A 15,362-nucleotide genomic window follows, 5' to 3' on the forward strand; every position below is an offset into this window, starting at 1 on the left:
CTTGCGCAGCCCAGTCTAACTTAGCCATGTTTATCATTGGGTTGTGCCCGACCCCAGTGCGTTATATTGGGCAAATGTAAATATTGTATTATACGCTGTAGATGTAGAACGAGATGAGAAATTATACTTTTATTAATCTTACAACTCTGGTGTCTGCCTCCTGATTTAGAGTTAATCTGTACCCGTCCCCCATCTACCTCCCCTACTCTCCTCCAGTTGGTTTCGAGACAGGTTTTACACTACCAGACGTTGGCGGCGTTACATTGGTGGCAACGGTGGGATTCTAGTGCCTATCTGGTAGTCTGGACCGAGTCGAGATGTCTGGGACTAACCCTTTTGAACAGTCTGTGGTGAACGAGCCGGCTACGTGGTCACTTCCGGACGAGAACATCCCTGATGTGGATGAATTCGATCCTCTGAACGTGCCAGTTAGACCGAGATCATGTGGAGGGCCGATACAAACGACGAAATATCAAGACGAGCCTGGCTGGGGAGATAAAGGGGACGGCGACAGGTTGGCTGACTTTCTTGTGGGTCCAGAGGCTCTGAGGGACGAAAACCGTCGCCCGACGGTAGGCAGATCGTATGAATTGGCCGACGAACGTGGTGAAGCTTGGGGAGACGAAGACCGCCGTCCGTTGATGAACCAGGGATACAAGAGGACAGCTAGAGAGGATGCCCTGGAGGCGAGTAGATGGCAACCACGGGGTGGCCCAAGGGAACAAATGGTAATGCAGCAGCCGACAGAGGCATATGAAAGCGCTCCGGCCTACGACAGGGAGCGTTTTAGAACAAACGAATTGCGACCAGGTATGAGACCAGGGTATCCATGGCGGGAGGAAGGGAATAATCGAAGGTTGTCTATGAGCAATGACGAAAAAATCAGTCGGCAAAGAATGTGGCACCCGCAGTATGAGCCCCAGGCCCCCAATTTGAGTGTTTCTAGGGTAACAGCGCCCTCATTTAATGGCTCAACACCCTGGGAGGATTACATAGTTCAGTTTGAGCTAATATCAGAACTAAACGGTTGGGATGAGAGAACAAGGGCGTTACAACTAGCAGCAAGCCTGAGGGGCCCAGCACAGGCTGTCCTTGCTGATCTTGATGCATCGAAGAGAAGAAGATTTGAATCTCTCACGGATGCGCTCGAACAAAGATTCGGGAGAGCTAACCAGACAGAACTATTCAGAACGCTCTTACGTAACAGGACCCGACAACAAGGGGAGAGTATTCCAGAACTGGCCCATGATATACAGCGACTTCTCTCCCGTGCTTACCCTAATGCCTCTATTGAGATGAAGGAGACCCTATCAAAAGAGTTCTTTATAGATGCCATAAGCGACCGTGACATCAGATGGAAGATATATCAGTCAAGACCCAAGACCCTGGAGGAAGCAGTGAGCATTGCAGCCGAGCTGGAGGCCTTCACCCTCTCCGAACAGAGGAAGGACACCCAGAAGAGGGCTGTAGTAAGAGTTGTATCAGAGAAGACAGAAGGTCAGGAAAACAAGTGTGGTGCGATAGATGATATTAGTAAAACACTAGCGACAGCAATGACCGAAGGATTCTCCGAACTTACTAAACAGCTACAGAAACTGCTCTTAGTGAACAACACAAATGTGTCAAAGGAAGGCCAAGAAAGGCGGAAAACTATCAAATGCTGGAACTGTGGAGAGATGGGCCATATTCGGAGGAACTGTCCTTCCCCCCTGAAACATGTTATCCCTGCAGAGGAGACAAAGAAACAGGAAAACGAGGAGAAGTCGGTCTTGTAGGGCAAAGATCGACTAGTCCACATGGTAAGCCCGTCAATGTACCACTCTCATGGAAGAGGTTGCGGTCTGTAGGTGCGAGAGGTTTGTACGTACAGGGAGAGCTAGAGGGTGTCAAAGTGAGTTTACTTGTCGACACCGGAGCTGACCTGACGGTAGTGCGAACGGGATTCTTTGAGCAATTGTCCGCCAAAAAGACTTTGGAGCTCAAGGATGTATCTCTCGACATGGCTGTTGCAGACGGTAGACCCCTCGCGTTCTCGGGGTGTGGTAGACTCCAGTTGAAAGTAGGTAGCTTTGCAGTAGAGCATGAGATCTGGGTAGCAGACATCGATGTCGATGCACTTTTGGGTTACGATTTCCTTCAGAGGTATAACTGTACCATTGACGCTGGGAAAGGGGAGCTGACCATTAGAGGTATACAACATGACAACATCGAAAAGAATTTCGATGGATGTAGGGTTGTGATAGCTAAAACGGTAGTGATCCCCCAGGAAAGCGAGAAAATGGTAGCAGCGAGAATTCCAGGAATGGCTGGAGTCGAGGTACCTGCTGTAGTGGAGTGTAACGAAAGGTTTACCGAAAGACATGGTGTAATGGTTGCCAAGATACTCGTAGACCCCTCAAATGAGCTGGTACCGCTGAGACTGATGAACCCGTCGAACCGACCTATTACACTGTATGAGGGAACACTCGTAGGTGAATGCTACTCTGCAGAAGTAATAGAAAACAATCCGTCTGTGGGCTGTAGAACCCTGCAAGGAAGAAATAGGGGTGATGGTGTACCGCCTACTGGGCCTACTCAGTTGACAGAACCTTTAGAGGAGCTTGCATTGCGAAGTTGTACTGAATTAACCGAGGCGCAAGCCGGTGAAGTCAGGAAATGCCTTGCAGCCAATGCCGATGTTTTTGCTAGATCAAAAGAGGACCTCGGACGAACAGACCTGGTGCAACATCAGATTAACACAGGGGCGGCAAGACCAATTCGCCAAGCGCCACGTAGACTCCCGATACACCGTAAGGGTGAGGCTCGGATAGAAGTGGAGAGAATGCTTGACCATGACATTATCGAGCCTTCGATGAGTGCTTGGGCGTCACCGATAGTACTAGTGAAAAAGAAAGACGGCTCCACTAGGTTCTGTGTCGATTACAGGAAGCTAAATGACGTAACCGAGAAGGACTCGTACCCCCTACCCCGAATTGACGACACCCTAGACACTCTTTCCGGGGCAAAGTGGTTTTCAACGCTCGATCTGGCGAGCGGGTACTGGCAGGTTGAGGTTCAAGAACGCGACCGTCCAAAAACTGCTTTCGTTACCGGAAGTGGTCTATTCCAGTTTAAGGTGCTTCCGTTTGGACTTTGTAACGCCCCGGCGACGTTCGAGAGACTTATGGAGAGGGTGTTAAAGGGTCTGCAGTGGCAAACGTGTTTGTTGTATCTTGATGACGTCATCGTATATGGAGACTCCTTCGAGAAAACTCTTAAACGACTTGCTGGCGTTTTTCAAAGGCTTCGTGAGGCGAAACTAAAGCTCAACCCGAAAAAGTGTAATCTTTTCCGAAGGGAGGTCAACTACCTAGGACATGTCGTTTCAAGCGAAGGAATCGCCCCTGACCCTGAGAAAGTCCGGTGTGTACTAGAGTGGCCTACTCCCTGTTCCACTACGGAAGTGCATAGTTTCGTCGGGTTATGTTCATACTATCGCCGATTTGTAAAGGGATTCTCCCATATTTGCGCACCTTTGTTTCGCCTAACTGAAAAAGAAAGGGACTTTAGATGGAATGAGGACTGTGAACTTGCTTTCAGAAAGATGAAGCAGGAGCTCACGTCGGCGCCTATTTTAGTCTATCCGAACGAGAAACGGGCATTCATCCTCGACAGTGATGCCAATAACTTTGCCATAGGGTCTGTACTGTCCCAGGTGACTGAAGGGTCTACCCAAGAAAAGGTTGTAGCTTACTTCAGTAAGGCTCTGTCTAAGACGGAAAGGAACTATTGCGTTACACGTAAGGAGCTGCTGGCCATTGTTCTCTCGATCAAACACTTTCATCACTACCTCTATGGAGCCAAGTTTGTGGTTCGAACTGATCATGGCGCTTTAAGATGGCTAGTAAACTTTCGTAATCCTGAGGGACAGCTAGCCCGATGGTTGGAGACTCTCTCAACATATGACTTTGACATAACACACCGACCAGGAAGAATACACGGCAACGCTGACGCTCTATCAAGACGCCCCTGCAATGAATGCCGACACTGTGAAAAATCCGAAGAAAAAGAAGATCAGGCAGACAAAGCAAATCTTGCGGAGCCGACCGTGAAACAGGTGTTTGTAATAAACAGACGAAATAAGTCAGAGCCTGCTGTTGGAATTGTGGAGAAACATCAAAATATTTCACAAAGTCAACCATATTCCTGGTTCCACCGATGGACACATGCTGAGTTGCGGAAAATGCAAATTGACGACAGCGACATTGGGCCTATACTACTCTGGAAAGAAGTGCAGGATTCAAGACCGAATTGGGAGCAAATAACTGCAGGCAGTCCGGCCTTAAAAAACTATTGGAGCCAATGGGATCGCTTACTTCTTAAAGGGGGTGTACTCTATCGTAAATTTGAGACGGACGCGGGAGATAGCGAACTGCATCAGCTGGTAGTCCCAAAAGAAATTCAAGAAGAAATCCTGGATAAGTCCCATAACCATAGGCTTTCAGGCCATTTTATGGCGAAGAAGACTCTTAAACGTATCCGAGAACTGTATTACTGGAGTGGTTATAGGGGCCACGTGGAGAAATGGTGTAAGAGCTGTGACGCATGCGCTTCACGCAAGGGCCCTAGGAAAAAGGCCAATGCATCCTTAAAGCAGTATGGCACCGGACACGTACTACAACGTTGCGCCATGGATATCATGGGACCACTCCCAGTATCGAGTCGGGGTAATCGGTACGTCGTTGTCATAGCTGATTATTTCACAAAATGGACAGAAGCATTTGCGATAGCCGACATGGAAGCCGAAACTGTCGCCAGGGTACTGGTTGAAGAGTTTATCTGCAGGTTTGGTGTCCCCGAAGAACTTCACACTGATCAGGGCCGACAATTTGAATCCGAACTATTCCAACATATGTGTCGACTGTTAGACATTCACAAGACAAGGACGACACCGTTCCATCCACAATCCGACGGGATGGTGGAGCGATTTAATCGAACCCTAGAAGATATGCTCTCCCTTGTTGTAAGTGAAAATCAGAAAGACTGGGATGCGTGGCTGCCGTACCTGTTAATGGCTTATCGCTCCGCGGAGCATGAAAGCACCGGGTTTTCACCGGCTGAAATCATGCTGGGAAGGATGGTTACCTTGCCGTTAAGCGCCCAACTCCCCAGGCTACCCGACGAGACGGACAGTCCCCGTAAGCCTACCCCTAAATATGTACTGGAGTTAGATAAGACCATGCACAGAATACATGAGATTGCAAGAGGGAAGCTAAAACTAGCCAGTGATAAACAAAAGAAGTTTCACGATAAAGGTGCATACAACCAGGAGTTTACTCAGGGGGATTTGATATGGCTGCTAAACACCAAGAGGAAAAGAGGGATTTCCCCTAAACTCCAGAAACGTTGGGACGGGCCAGGAAAAATTCTGAAGAAACTCTCAGATGTCATATATCGTGTTAAAATGCGACCTAAGAAGAAACCGCAGGTAGTTCATCACAACCGTCTGAAGCCTTATATCGGAGAGGATCCGCCCCTGTGGTTGTTACGGAAGCCTTCGATCAGCGAAGCTCCTCAGCAAACGGTCACCGAGGTGGAAAATCTACAAAAACAGTAGCGTCGACGCGTTGGCCTTACGTAAGATAATACCACCGCGGATCTCCTTGTTGACTGCCATAGTGGTTTTATCTTTCCTCCACCGTGGCATGAAAAACAAAACATCGGACACTATGCCGTACACTAGTTTCAGCTAGATCTTCCACACTGTCATTTCCGGGTTGCATCTTAATCAGGAACAACTAAAAATGTCTCACTTATACGAAGCCGAATTCAAGTGCAGAGACTGTAAAAGACGTTACTCTGATCTCAGTGAACTGAAACGTCATTATGCGGAGAAACACGGGGACGGCAGGAAACTCTTTAGATGTGAAGAATGTGATTATTCGTCTAATAAGAAGGCCGACGTGGTTCGACATAAGAGTAGTCGCCATAAATCGGAAGACACCAGGCAGGTAAGCCTAGGCTTAAAGGAACCTAACGAGCCTAGTACCTCCAAACCTCGATCTCCACCCAGGGTCCAGCGGCCAGATTGGCCTACACTTCAGGCTATCGTTGGATCACCCCATTCGGCTACGGAGTTTCAGCAAGAAAACCATTTGGACGAAGCTATCGAGCAGAGGGACACTCCCCCAACACCAGTGGTAACCCCACTCAAAAGAAGCCTGTCTCAGCCGAACGACGGAGACCAGACCCGCAAGGTACTAAAAAAGGCCATAGAAGATGCGAATAGACCGATGGTGGATAATAACGACGACAGACAACCAAAGGAGAGGATTTCAACGGTGGTACTCCAGGATGGGAGGATCTACGTAACTGTAGAGAAATTTTAGAGACAACCAACCCTTCAGCGAAACGAACTTTCAGTTATTTTGTAAATAATTTCTTTCTATTCTATATACCGGAGAGAACATTCTATATACATGGTTTCGTAACCTGTAATTTTCTGTGGACGCTTATTCCGTTTTGAATGATTAGCGAAATTATCGCCGGGAACGAAGTTAACCAGACCCATCACGGATAATTGTTTCAAAACGTTGTTTCTTTGTATGGACACATGTATTCTCGTTACTTAAATTTATTTTTACTTGGACAACATTTGTGTCACAGCATTTTGTTTTTGTTTATTGAACAAAAGTGGATAATTATGTGCTTTTTGAACGGACACTTCGTATTTTTATGTTTAACATTTTACTTACGGACCCTCTTTCACTACCCTCTTTATGTTCTTATCAAACGTAAGTTGATTTTCTTTTCATGCTTATTTCGTGCTATTTTTGGTAAACAATGTACTGTAACTAGGAGTTACTCAAGCTGAAACGATTGGTTCTTAAACTCATACGTTCTTGCCCTCACTTTATATTGTAAATTAAGTGATTTGTTTTAAGAGGAACCATTTTTTTTAATTAATTGTTGTATTGTTAGTTAGTTTTTGGGTATAGAAAATGCGAGGACGCATTTGTAGCTCGGGTGGGGGAAATGTAGCGGAAAGCTACGACTTTTCCTTAGTGAGATACGTTTCGCTCCCTCAGGGGTAACATCTGTTGCGCTCCGCGGAGGTAACGAGAGATGTTTATCCGGAACAGGAACTGATTACGTAATTTTGCTATATCGATGTATTCCCGTGACTGGCATAGGCAGGCACGGCGGTGGGTGTGTGAGGCGATCCCATTGGTCGCAACTCACCGTAGTTATATATACAAGTAGTCCCTGATTGGTCTAAGCCTTTTTTTTTACAGTTTATGTACGGACGTGTGTAAACGGGGGTTATTTCCGGGGTATATAATGCAGGGTTCTTTCGTAAATGAGTGAGTCAGAGGGTCGGAGAGTCGGTCGAGTGCAAGACAAGGAACTTTCCTTCCGGCGGCTCGTGGTAAAGCCTTTGATATTTGCTAAGTCCAAACAAATGTGTTTAAGCATTTTAGAGTGCCCGCATCTCTGTGCTGCCCGAGTCCAGCGGATTGCCCGACCCCTGCGCTGCCCGAGTCCAGCGGATTGCCCGACCCCTGCGCTGCCCGAGTCCAGCGGATTGCCCGACCCCTGCGCTGCCCGAGTCCAGCGGATTGCCCGACCCCTGCGCTGCCCGAGTCCAGCGGATTGCCCGACACCTGCGCTGCCCGAGTCAAGCGGAATGCCCGAAGCCTGTGCTGCCCGACACCGGTGGATTGCAGACGTCTAGACTGCCCGACCCTTGCGCAGCCCAGTCTAACTTAGCCATGTTTATCATTGGGTTGTGCCCGACCCCAGTGCGTTATATTGGGCAAATGTAAATATTGTATTATACGCTGTAGATGTAGAACGAGATGAGAAATTATACTTTTATTAATCTTACAACTCTGGTGTCTGCCTCCTGATTTAGAGTTAATCTGTACCCGTCCCCCATCTACCTCCCCTACTCTCCTCCAGTTGGTTTCGAGACAGGTTTTACACTACCAGACGTTGGCGGCGTTACAATATGACATTTTTGTCGTAACTATTAAAAATAGTGATTGATGGCAATAGAAACTCCACACATGTGAGTCATATCGAATTTGATTGCAAGTTTGAGGTGATGTACTCAACTTTATGGAAGCAACGTTTACGTGGGTTTGTAGCGGTATATTGGTCAATATATATATATATACGAATGAACTAGCATGGGCTATACCGTTGGAGTATGCATGCGTGATGAATGTCAACGTTGTTATTGTTCACTGCGAAGGTCGGATGTGTTACTCACTTCATAAAGGTATTTATAGGTCGCAATGCACTTATGAGCGATAAACTGCTACCTGTTTACATCCTTTTCGACTTCAGTCGGGTTCCCACTGGCGCCAACCTAGAAGTTTCAATAATATGGGAACCACGTATGGCACAGTACGAATATACTATCGACTTTGCCAATTTACGAACTTGCTAGGATGAGAACGTGCCGCTGTTCTACAAGGTGACTTACTCTATATAGAGAGTTTATATATCAATCCGCACAAGTATTGTCCAATATCAGGAAAAGTGCCGAAAAGCATCATGAAGGAGAACATCTTTGTTGATATTATTATCATCAAACAAAATATGTTTTTCTGGCTTGGATGTCAGAGTACACATATGGAAGTAAATGTGCAGGTATAAACATTGGCTCAATTGAGGCAACTTTATACCACTTTAGGCCTCCCAGGAGCAACGTAAGAAAAAGAGTTACTACTGAGTATAGACGTTTGTTTACAAGTGACGAAAACTTTAGGCTCTCATAGTCCAAAATGTCCATGGTCATGTTACGAAAATTTGAAGGTGCCATGAATGGCCAACATGTCAGCTATCCGATGATGGGTAGGGTTTAACTAGTGATAACTTCTACAAGGACTTAGAGACTTACTTTGACGATTTAATGCGTAAGTTAATGGGGCAATTACATGGAGTATGCTACCACAGGGCATTGCTTCCTCTTCCGACATAAACAGGCTGACAAGACGTAACGACTGGAGGGGAAGGGGTGGGGCTGGACGCAACCACAAAATGGTTTGGTGTTTATTGGGACAGGATATATAAACGATTAATTGACAAATTTCGCTACAAATCGGTGGTATACAATGGCACACCAGCTACTGTGTTGATGTGGTTCAGCTTGCAGTATTATAAACGTTGTGCAATGTCGGGTAGATATGCTCACTGGCAATACATTTGATAAAAGATAACCCCCCCCCCCCTCCCTCCCCACAATCTCAATCATAACACAGACCCTACTTGATCCAGGTCGTTAGGTTACATTTAGTTTGAACTGTTCAGAATAGCAAGATTGATTTTTGTGTTCTTGTCGTACAAAGTTTCAAGGTGGATGTCCATGCACTGACGTGAAGTCTTGTAGGTCTTTATAGTCATTTCCGTTATTTCGTCTGTGGCCTGTATTGCATTCAGACCTCATGTATCAGTCTTTGTATTGTTTATGCTACCCCCCCCCCACCCCCTCCAGCTTTCCGACTATCAGATTCGTAGTCACATAGGCATGGGACCAGGGTGATATATATATGTTTATAAATATAGGCCTAGATGATATGACTCCCATGTAAGCCACTGTATAGCATCTACACACTCAAGTGAAAGTTCCTTTAGTGAAGACCCCAGACAACCCCCACCCCCCCCCCCCCTGGTATTTACTTGTTTGATAGCTTTGATAGCTGTTTCATGCATGTTACGTACACTGCTTATTGGAGTAAGAAAGCCTCATTGTTTCATCGGCCGGTCCATTTTACAAAAATTGTACCGATTCAGCTATGAGCTCTGCAGCCGTTGGTTGCAATCACTTGTAAAGTTATCTGTTACGTAACAATTGTTTCATTCATAAAAACTCATTAATGTGCCATACTTTGTTTTCATAAGCTATCACCTACATATAACGTTTTCATGTATGAAAATAATGGTCACAAAATTGGTCGAAAATACTTATCCCCAGAACCTAAACTCAACGTTTATTGTACAGTTCTCTTTACGTGAGTAAGAAAGTATAAAGCAACAATGTTTGAGAACATAACTGTCTATTTAAGCCCCCAGTTATAGAGGAAGAAATTTTTTTATTTATACTTATGTTAAAGCTTAATTGCTTTTATTTATTTATAATTCCCTACTTTTGCTGCACCTTTAATATATTAACCATTTATGTAAAAATTAAAATTAAATTCTAAAAGTCGAATGAAAGCTCTAAATTGTCATTTTCATTTCCATTATTGAATACCATATTCTGAGAAATAAAGAGAAAAAGATCTCTTGAACGGGCAAAAAAACAAGAGAGAAATAGCAAAGCGAAGAACAAGAACTGTGACGAACAGAGATGGAGATGTGAGATCTTACCTAATAATCAGGAGAACCTAATTGAGCTTTCGCCTCTTCGATAAACCTTTTCTTACGATTAAACTCAATTTCAAGCAAACGTTTTTGTAAGTATCTTTCTTAGCTTCCGTTAAGTGGAGTTGAATCAACTACTCTGTTTGACAACAACTCGTGTACGTGCTTAAATTATTTCGTATGCAAATTGACTCTATCGATCTCACAGAGATTTCTACTGTTACTTTTATTGACTTTCTCTGGAGGGGACGTAGCTTGACTTGTTATCTTTTTACCGTTTCTCATCGATTTATTGTAAGAGTTTAGTTTCAAGGCGTGCAAGCTACAACAGCAATGGGGTTCTCTTTAATTGTATCTCACTGAGAACAGTATGTGGCCATAGCGTATATAGTCCACTGTCAAAGGGCGTAAAATAGGCAACAATTACACGCCCGTTCCCTCATTGAAAAACCTCATATATATGAAGATATATATAATGTGACTATAATATGGATAAGAAAATCATCGCGCACAACTATTGTCTAGAATATTTCACCTCCCTTGCGCCCCCTTTATTTCCGCCGCGCCCTACGACAAGATCTTTGGCGAGACTGACTTGCTTTGATCGTAGTTATTCGAGTTGGCCCAGATTGTAGCATATATATGCCAACTTTCGTTCTCTTGAAATGTTGGCCCTCTAGCCAATCCGGTCTTTAAATTACACAATTACATACCTCAGTGAGGCCAAATGCACTGAAGGTTGTTGGTACGTAAGTGATGCTTATATACTGTTTGTGCGTGGAAGGTATTGTTTGATTCTCTACCATATTTTGGAGCCTGGTAATATAAGCAACGTCTTAGGCTATAGACAACTGATGAACACCAATGATTGTAATTTTCATGACGTGCATGGGGGGGGGGGGGCACGTTTAACAGCATTGACTTAGAAAACCCCACTCTAAATTAATTAGTGCCCCTTAAAATGCGCGATAATCAACTTAATACTGGTTCATTAAATATTATTTTTATTATCATTAGTTGATTTCTTCTTCTTCTGGCAATTTTGACTAAAAGCATACACTTATCCAGCGTTCTTGAGTATATGCAGTACTGCACATCATATACACACAATTCTATCTACTGTTTTTGAGTTTTTACTGTGTTTTATTTTACCCTGCAGGGATGTAACACCTCCCTGATATTAACAAAAGTATTTGTCGAAATTTTACCCCAAAATGAGAGACGTAAGCAAAAATGGTAAATAAAATTCAAAACGCAAAGATGTACCCTTTGTGTTATGTTTACCTTTGCGGTACACTGAGCTGGCACCCTATATACCTGCCATCGCTATTCCATAATAAGATTAAGGATACAATGGATATCAAAACAACTTACCGGATCTTTGATCATTTGATTGTGGCTTTGAATGTATAATGGGGGAAATGCTGATTACTGTCTATCGCAGGAATTCAATCTAATTATTGTTCTTTTCTAAGAAACATTGTGGTGTACACATGGCGCGACACAATATTTGTTAACGACATAACGTCACAGCTGTATATACTAAATGTGCGCGAACGACGACGCATCCTTGGGCGAATTAGTATAACAAGTGGTTTTTGAGTGGTTTTGATTCTCGATCTATACCTCTCCAAATGGACTAAAAATGGAAACTTAAAAATGCCTAAATCCTACAAATGCCCCAATTCATTACTCCTTAACTTTAAAATGATATAAAGTTTTTTTCAACTATGTCAGGAAACAGTTCTAACGAGAGTTTCCGACATAAATATTAAGTTCACAGGAGCATTTCCTATCCACTTCAATATCAATGACAGTCTGTGAGGAAAGACTCTTCCGTTGCTAGACCTCCTTGAGAGATACAAAGAGACGAAAACAAAGTAAACGCGTCACTGTAGCAATAATCATGAAGGCTATAAAAAAAATATTGTTTATGAATTTGTGGTACTTTTAAGAATAGATGCCACGGAAATACCGAAAAAGGTATAGTACGGATATAAAACATGGCTCCGTGGTTCAAGTCGACTCTGTTCTCAGCTAATAAGCCTGTTCAAGGGCGAGAGGTTAAGGGTGAAGGCGTGGTATAGCAGGTTTAGTGTGTCCACCCACAACCACTAGGTCCCCAGTCGGTTCCAAAAAACCCACCACAAACCAGAATCTCTACAATTATTCAAAATTGGCGTTGTGCTGTGTTGTTGTGATTGGTTCCGTTCTTTCAATGATTTCGAAGCAGGGGCCTAGCGAGGAAATTGCTAAGGGAGGGGCGAAGTCTGTAGGCAAACTATCGAAGCGTAGCGCCACCATGAGTTGGCGCGAAGCGTACAAGAAACTATTGGCCGAAAATGTCTCCCAGATTGCTGAAAATGGCATTTTCCAGGCCTTGTAAGTTGCATCTAAGTATATATGTCTTATTTTGAAATTACTAGAGATATAATAAAAAAATAAAAAACATATGCTCAAGGGGGAACGGCCGTCCCCTTCGCCCCCCCCCCCCCCTGGCTACGCGCCTGTTTCGAAACAACCTCGTTCATCATGAATGTACTTGTGGGTCCTGTGATGATGAAGTATAGGTGTGTACTACCACTGCAGCAACGTGTTTGAGGAAGTGTGTCCGATGCCGAGGTACACTCTCGTCCGTCAGATGGGGACGTTAAAATGATGGTTCACAGAACAGGAATGGGTGCGACAACTGGGCCAACGATTACCTCATAACTCTCATGGAAAGGAGGAGGCTTGATATAAACCGGTATTCATTTACGATCATCACTTGCTGACATTATGGATAGAGTTTTAAATAATTTTCTGTAGGTTTCCTAACCATTTTGATTCACTATACCCTATATACTATTACATAATACAAAAAAATTGCATGGTAGCGAGATCTATTTTAAACTATGGAAAAGAAGAATGTTTTGTGTCTGATTAACGGTGGTAATATTGCTATAAGAACCATTACATGTCATATTCGAAGTATGCAAATATTGTCGAAAATGTGATTAGAAACCGCTGAACTAAATAAGGGTGCACTGCACTTATATTTTCTCACTCAAAAGATTTCTATATATATTTTTGTGTGACAAATGTTTCGAAAAAACCTTGTAATGTCAGATTCCATACCGATTTATTGGCTGGCATGTCGTTTTTTTGTGTATGTACACTCGGTCCAGGGAGGCTTGGTAGAATAGCCTCTGATATACTTCCATTTTGAGAATTAAGTTATTCTCTGTAACCAGATTTGATAGTCATTCTCATAATTCCATTATTCCGAATCATGTTTTACTCCCGATTTATTTGCTTCGTTCGGCCCTCCTTGGTTTTGCATCTTCCGAGAGAGCCGCCGCCGCCACCACCGACCCCCCCCCTACCTCCTCACCCACCCACCCATGGCTGCTGGACAAAATAGCAATTACAACCTATGTTTGTTTTGAAGGGGCACAATTGTTACTTTTTGAAGGACAGTCTATATGTACCGTGTTATTGCAAAGACTATCTGCATTACTGTTTATACAATGAGCTATTGTTCTAACTATACAAACAATAACACGTGTCTGTCAAGCAATCATTATATAGAGGCTATAATTTGCACCAAATAGACGACTTTTCATATTTTCTTATACAAAAGGAAGACACTGACTCTTGTACAAATTTGTATAACGGTAAATACTACCCCATGCATAGATAACTTGGAATCTAGGCACCTACTTAATTGCCAGTATATCTAGACTGCTTTTAGCAGTATCTCTTTCAACTGCAGCTGACTTCAGATTTTTTTTTAAGTCAGTTAAAAACAGAATAATGGAGTTTGAAGCAAATGTAAATTATCAACAATGTGTTATTCAGTCTACAGTGAACAAGAAGCAATTCAGACCATCGTCATATGTCTATGCAGTGGTTCTCAAAGTGGTCCCTGCCGCCCTCCGGGGGCGCTACATGGTACACGGGGAGTAGGGGCGTTGGCACTGATTTGGGGATCCCTGGCCATTACGAAACATCACTGCAGTGTGTTAGGGCACAATAAGGCATCCAGGGGATCTGGGAACAAATAAAATAAATGTTGTTGAGAGAAAATTCATCATCTTGTAGGGAATGTAGACTATTTTTTAATTCCTATATGCATATCTTCGGACAATCGGAAGGTCGAGAGGATGGGTATGGGGAGGGGAATTGGGACAGTTCAAGATGGTTGAAGGGGCGGTCGTCTAATGAGAACCACTGGTCTATGTGATAAATATACTGGCGGTCAAAACGTCCCCAAAAGAGCTACGAAAAGTCTCATTCCATTGACTGAAGACTTGAGCAAGTACAAATCTGACATCCGATGTATGATTGACTTTTCGGTAAATGCTTACATTTTTATACAAACGTTAGAATATCGATTTGCTCCTAAGTATAATTTGAAATCAAACAACAATGACAAATGACATACATTTCACCTCCGTCTACCCTCAAAGCAGTAGTCCCACATTGTCTCATTTAATATTCATGTCTATTAAAATTCTTTCTTTCGAGGGCCAGAATCGAGTTGTTTCTGGAAACAATTAGCAATTTCTTCACGTCTACTTATAGATATAATTTATTTATGCTATCATTTATGCAACTTAACATGATATACTGAATAAAAAGGAGGCTGGGAAAACTAAAAAGCATTTATTTTTTATCGCAATTTTTCTTTCACGAAACAGAAATTGGTGACACAATGTGAGAAAGACTTTTCTTTCAATTAAATTCAACCGTGATGCTGCTTTCGCTTTTGCACAGTGATATCCTTTTATATGCAGACGAAGCGAAGAAGGACACAAAATCTACAGTGGTCATTTGTAAGTGACCACTACGGCATGTATCTCAGTTTGACAGAGAGTCCAGTCCTTATAACGGGTATTGATGTATGTGTAGTGTATTAGCATAGTTCTAATTTGCATAATATGTCCACGTCACCATTGCTTTTATGTTACTTTGACTGTGCATATAATACATCAGTACGCAGACCACACGTGGTTCTCTCTTATACTTAT

General features: G+C 43.4%; 1 protein-coding gene across 1 annotated transcript in view; it reads right to left on the minus strand.

Moving 5' to 3' along the window:
• LOC139960069 (thiosulfate transporter TsuA-like) overlaps window positions 1–10,463 on the minus strand; it is a 33,905-nt gene extending 23,442 nt beyond the window's left edge. The window contains exon 1 of the mRNA XM_071958120.1: window positions 10,357–10,463. The gene's annotated coding sequence lies outside the window, so the exon portion shown is untranslated. The remainder of the gene's footprint in view (window positions 1–10,356) is intronic.
• Between the last annotated feature and the right edge of the window lie 4,899 nt (window positions 10,464–15,362).

The sequence above is a fragment of the Apostichopus japonicus genome, chromosome 19 (genome assembly GCF_037975245.1).
Source record: "Apostichopus japonicus isolate 1M-3 chromosome 19, ASM3797524v1, whole genome shotgun sequence".
NCBI lineage: Eukaryota > Metazoa > Echinodermata > Holothuroidea > Aspidochirotida > Stichopodidae > Apostichopus > Apostichopus japonicus.